The sequence below is a fragment of the Pieris napi genome, chromosome 14 (genome assembly GCF_905475465.1).
Source record: "Pieris napi chromosome 14, ilPieNapi1.2, whole genome shotgun sequence".
Taxonomy (NCBI): domain Eukaryota; kingdom Metazoa; phylum Arthropoda; class Insecta; order Lepidoptera; family Pieridae; genus Pieris; species Pieris napi.
The window spans coordinates 8,699,244-8,705,243 of NC_062247.1; positions in this window are offsets into that span (position 1 = coordinate 8,699,244).

Consider the following 6,000-nt stretch of genomic DNA (forward strand, 5'->3'; position numbering starts at 1 on the left):
AGGGATGTTTTGTTTGATGGTTTAAGTGGTTCAGAATTACTTGGTCGATGTTAAAATAAAACTCCCTAATTACTTGTAGAGAAGAGGTGAAAATGGAATAGTGAATGATTGAATGATATTTATTTACAAAACTGTGTACAATTATACTTAAAAATTATCCTACACTTACAACTAATATTGACATGTGGTGCCAAGATGCGGAGCGTTGATTGGTTGCGCAGGTACCAGAGTAGGCGATAAAAATGCGGCGCGGCAAAAAGTTGGCCTTTTTCTGCACGCAGCCGTCGAAGCGTACGAACGTGTTCTTCTCAGAACGCTTCGGTATCGTAGCCTTACGATAACGCTAAAAACTGTCCTTTTCAGGACAAATTACGTTTCTCGACTAAACGTCTAACAACTGTCCTTTTCAGGACAAATTATTCTTGTTTCACGACGAAAACGTTTGACAACTGCCCTTGTCAGGGCAAATTACCGTGTCTTACGACACGATGAAACTGTTCTTTTCAGAACACACGACCGTAACTATTCTGATATGTTCTTGTCTGAACACATCACTGTTTCAATACGACACGTTAATCAATCACCTACAGGATTCCCCCTCTAGCGAAGCGTACCGGCAGGCGTATAACGCGGCCTCGGCGAGTTGTCCTTGTAGGTATTGTGTTGTTCCCAATGTCTTGTTGTTTCAGGTCGTTGTCGTTTTGATGTTTCAGGTTGTTATCGTTTTGATGTTTCAGGTTGTTGTCGTTTTGATGTTTCAGGCTATTTAATGGTTTATGTAGTTCGCTCGCACTTGATGTGATTTGCTTGTTGCAGGTACTCGGTATTGTATCAGTGGGCACATCTGGCTCGGCAATTGTGTAGGCGGGTTTGAGTCTGTCAATAGAGATGTTTGTTTCACGGTTAGGTAACTGCAGCGTGAATATCTTGCTGTCTCGTTTTAGCACGCGATAGGGTCCGTCGTAGGGTGCTTGTAATGGCTTCTTTACGGCGTCTATGCGTACGAATACATATTCACACGTCTGCAGGTCGCGGTGTACGAATATAGGTTTTGTGTTGCTATGTGGTTGGTTAGGTATTGGTTGCAAGTTACGTATTGCGTCGCGCAGCTGATCGAGGTAGGCAGAGTCCATAATGATGTTATCTCGGGTCGTAGATAAGAAATCACCGGGTAAGCGTATGTTGCATCCGTAGGTAAGTTGGGCGGCGCTTACGCCGGTGTCACTTCGCATAGCGGCGCGTAATCCGAGTAGGACGGTTGGTAACTCGTTGATCCAGCTTCTTGCGGTCTGTAGTCTTGCCTTCAATGCGGCTTTAAGGACACGGTGCCATCTTTCGATGATACCGTTACACTGTGCATGGTATGATGTTGTACGTGTTTTTTCAATTCCGAGTAAGCGAGAAAGAGATGCAAATACTCTGCTTTCGAATTGGCGTCCTTGGTCCGTTGTTATTGTAGCAGGGCAACCGAAACGGGAAATCCAACCTTCGTACACTGCTTTGGCGACGTCTTCAGCTGTTATTTCGCATAATGGGTATGCTTCGGGCCATCTCGTCGCTCTGTCGATCATTGTCACGAGGTATCGATGACCGGTGGCCGCGGTAGGTAGCGGACCAACGATATCGATGTGCACGTGTTCGAATCGTTCGGTTGGTGAAAAAATTGATAATGGACTTGTTGTGTGGCGTTGTATTTTGGCGCGCTGACACTGTAGGCATACTTTTGCCCACTTGCCGACATCTGCGTTCATTGAGGGCCAAAAGTAGCGTTGCGTAATTAATTTCCTCGTGGTCTTTATTCCAGGGTGGCTAACGTTATGTACTGCGTCGAATGCGGTACGTCGGTATTCTTTAGGTAGGTACGGACGTATGTATGAGGTTGAAGTTTCGCAGAGTAATTTAATGTTTGACGCGGGCAGGTTAACTTCCTTGAAAGATAGGTTGCTCTGTAGACTGAGTGCTTGCATTGTATCGCTATCGCGCTCTTGAGCTATTGCAAGTTGATTGTAGTCAATCGGCGATGGACACGTGATTGCGTCAATGCGTGATAATGCGTCTGCGGCTGCATTTTGAGACCCACTGACGTGTCGTATATCAGTGGTAAATTCGCTAATATAAAGTAGTTGTCGGGTGCGTCTCGGTGATTCGCTGTTTGTATTTGATTTTGTATAAGCGAAAGTTAGCGGCTTGTGGTCCGTGTATATTATTATTTCACGTCCCTCGAACATTTTTCGGAAGTGTTTGACAGCCATATAGATGGCGAGTAGCTCTCGATCATATGTACTGTAGCGAGTCTGTGCGTCGCTGAATTTCTTCGAAAAATAGCCGAGTGGTTGCCATGTGTTGTTCACAAATTGATTTAGTGCGGCACCAGCTGTTTTGTCGCTCGCGTCGCTGAATATAGCAAGCGTCGCATGGTGAGACGGATGAGCGAGTAAAGCGGCGTTTTTTATGCTCTCTTTACATGCTTCATAAGCTTGCGTCGATTCAGCGGTCCAGTCGATCTTTGTTTTGTCACGTTTCTTGATGTTGTGCAGGTAGGTATTTAGCGGCGCTTGTATGGTGGCGGCGTCTTTGATATTTTCGCGGTAGAAGTTTATCATACCGAGAAAACGTCGCAGTTCCTCTACGGTTTGTGGCTTTGGAAAGTCTGTGATAGCCTGTACCTTCTCTTGGGGTGGCTGTATTCCTTCCGCCGTGACTTGGTGACCGAGGAATTTGACAGTTGGCTGGCCGAAAACACATTTTGATGGGTTGATGGTAATACCGTATACTTCTAGTCGCTGTAATACGGTGCGTAGGTGTTTTCGGTGCTCTTCCTCGTCGATTGACGCTATCAGCAGATCATCAACGAAAGGGAATACGAAGTCGAGTTCGCGCAGTACTTCGTGAATAAAACGTTGGAATGTCTGGCCGGCGTTCTTTAGACCAGGACACATGCGCGGAAACTCGAAAAGGCCAAATGGTGTGATTATGGCGGTTTTCTCCACATCTTGCTCGCTGACTGGCAGTTGTTGGTAGGCGCGGTTGAGGTCGAGTGTGGAGAAAATTTTCTTCCCTGCGAGTTGGTAAGTGAAATCACGTATGCGTGGTATGGGATACCGATCGGGCTTGGTTATGGCGTTGAGCCTTCGGTAATCGCCACACACGCGTAACTCTCCACTCTTCTTAGGCACGACGTGAAGAGGTGATGCCCAAGGGCTTTTGCTTGGTCTGCATAACCCTTGATTTATCATGTTCTGAAATTCTTTCCTGACCATTTCGTAGCGATGCGGCGCAATGGGGCGTGGTCTGCAGTGAAGAGGCGGTCCATTTGTTTCAATGAAGTGTTCGACGGAATGTTTAGGACTTAGCTTCATTGAAGTGAGCCTAGTTGTGCCTGGGAAATCGGCTAGTATGCTGTGGTAATTTTGCCCAATGTCTATACTGCGAACTGTAGGTATGCCCGCAGTACTGAGTTGAGCGTTAGTTACCAGCTGTGTTTTCCCGTCGATCAATCGTCGGTTTTTTACGTCGACAATGAGGTGGTGGTACTGTAAGAAATCTGCTCCCAGGATTGGCTTGGACACATCTGCTACGACGAATTTCCATGTGTATGGTCTTCGGAGGTTAAGATCGAGTGTGAGTGACTTCTCTCCGTATGTAGGAATTACAGTGTTGTTAGCGGCGTAGAGTTGAAACGGCAGTGGTTTTTCGCGTGAGCCTTTTTTCTTTGGTAGCACGGAGATATTGGCTCCTGTGTCGACCAAAAAGGTAAGTTTTGTTACCCTGTCGGTAACGAAAAGGCGGTGTGATGATTCGGTAACGCCAGTTCCCGCCGCGGCCAGCGTTACTTTTAGTTTTCCGACTCGTTAATAGGCTTGACACTGCATGGTGGTGCGCATTTCTTCGCGTCCATACCGTAGCGTTGATGGTAGTAGCAGTACGGCATTGGAGACTTTTTGCGACTTCGGTCTTCCAGCTGCGACTCTCGTTGGTTTTCGTTACGATTTGTTGATGCGTTCTGCGAGCGTGATTGTAAACGGTGGTGAGAGCGACTGTTGCGGTAGTTGTCGCGAGGTTGTGCTCGTAGCTCAGCAACTTCCAAAGACAATCTTCTTATTTCACCGATGAGTGTGTCGATGGTTGACTGTTGCGGATGAGGTAGTGGCACGCGGAGCAACTGTGAAATACCGGAGACTTCTTGGCTCGACGGTGTTGATGAAGTTTGACGCTCTGCACCGGAATTTTCTGTTGTCGACATCTTCAATGTTCTTGGTGTTCTTCTCGGGTTTGTTCTTCTCGGGTTGTTCTTCTCGGGGTCACCACTTTGGGGGTGTTTGCTTGAGGTTGACTGTGGTTCAGAATTACTTGGTCGATGTTAAAATAAAACTCCCTAATTACTTGTAGAGAAGAGGTGAAAATGGAATAGTGAATGATTGAATGATATTTATTTACAAAACTGTGTACAATTATACTTAAAAATTATCCTACACTTACAACTAATATTGACATGTGGTGCCAAGATGCGGAGCGTTGATTGGTTGCGCAGGTACCAGAGTAGGCGATAAAAATGCGGCGCGGCAAAAAGTTGGCCTTTTTCTGCACGCAGCCGTCGAAGCGTACGAACGTGTTCTTCTCAGAACGCTTCGGTATCGTAGCCTTACGATAACGCTAAAAACTGTCCTTTTCAGGACAAATTACGTTTCTCGACTAAACGTCTAACAACTGTCCTTTTCAGGACAAATTATTCTTGTTTCACGACGAAAACGTTTGACAACTGCCCTTGTCAGGGCAAATTACCGTGTCTTACGACACGATGAAACTGTTCTTTTCAGAACACACGACCGTAACTATTCTGATATGTTCTTGTCTGAACACATCACTGTTTCAATACGACACGTTAATCAATCACCTACAATACGTTATTAAATTTATGTTCTAAACTTATGTTCTAAATATTTGGTCACGTGCACCTGCACAAGCACCTTGACTTCAAAAACCTAATCACCTTCCCCTTGAAAACATTACATGGCAGCGATCTATAATTTTTAGGAAGGTGATTAAATATTCTCACAGCCAAGCGTAAAATTTACGTTTTGAGTAATTTTTTTAAATGATTTCTAAAAAAAATATATACTTTTTCAAATCCATTGCAATGTTTACAAAAGTAATCCTGTAAAATAAATTTGTTTACAAATCCGAATTTTAAAATGAAATTGTATTCATATTTTAAATGTAATGTAATAAATAATATTTACTAACGAAAATTTCGATCAATGCCAACTTAAAGAAAAACACTGGTCAATTTTCTGTCACTGTGTTGGTATTGATTGCGAGAAGCACGCGAGAGCATTTGTTTTGAGAGAGCTCAATTGTGCGAAGCGTTGCTGTAGTTGGAACATTCAACGTTGAGCATTATGCCGCATAATGCGCTCTAGTGCTGTAATTGGAAAACGCACTTAAAAAAATTATAGAGGAACAAGTAACAACTTCGGAAAGAGAATCTTCTCCAAAATTGTTCAAAAATATTAAAAAAAAAATGTTATTAAGCAAAAAAGGGAATTTGTTCACTTTTTTTACTTCAAACTTTTTGAATTTGGGATGTATGATAAAAAGTCACATAGACAAAAGTATAGGCAAAGCGATTTGCTATAAAATGTGTCTTTACAATTTTTTTGTAAGATTGATAGTTAAGTGATATAGCCAAAAACGTGATTTCACCCCTTTTTCCAAAATGGCGGCCAGCAACAAGGGCGCCAACCACACAAACTTGGGGTTAAGCTTGTATTGGCCCCCCCTACATGTCCCATAAATAAAATTGCGTCCTCTAACAAATTTTCAGCCCATGTAACATTTCAATGGACTATAGGTATGTATAATATATATAATATAATCTCCATTCTCCATACGAAGTTCCGAAAACTCTGTTGACATTTTTTAATTAACTAATCTGTATTTTCGATTAACTGTATCTTAATTCTTATGTCATTGTCAGATGTGACTTGTGGGTTATATGTC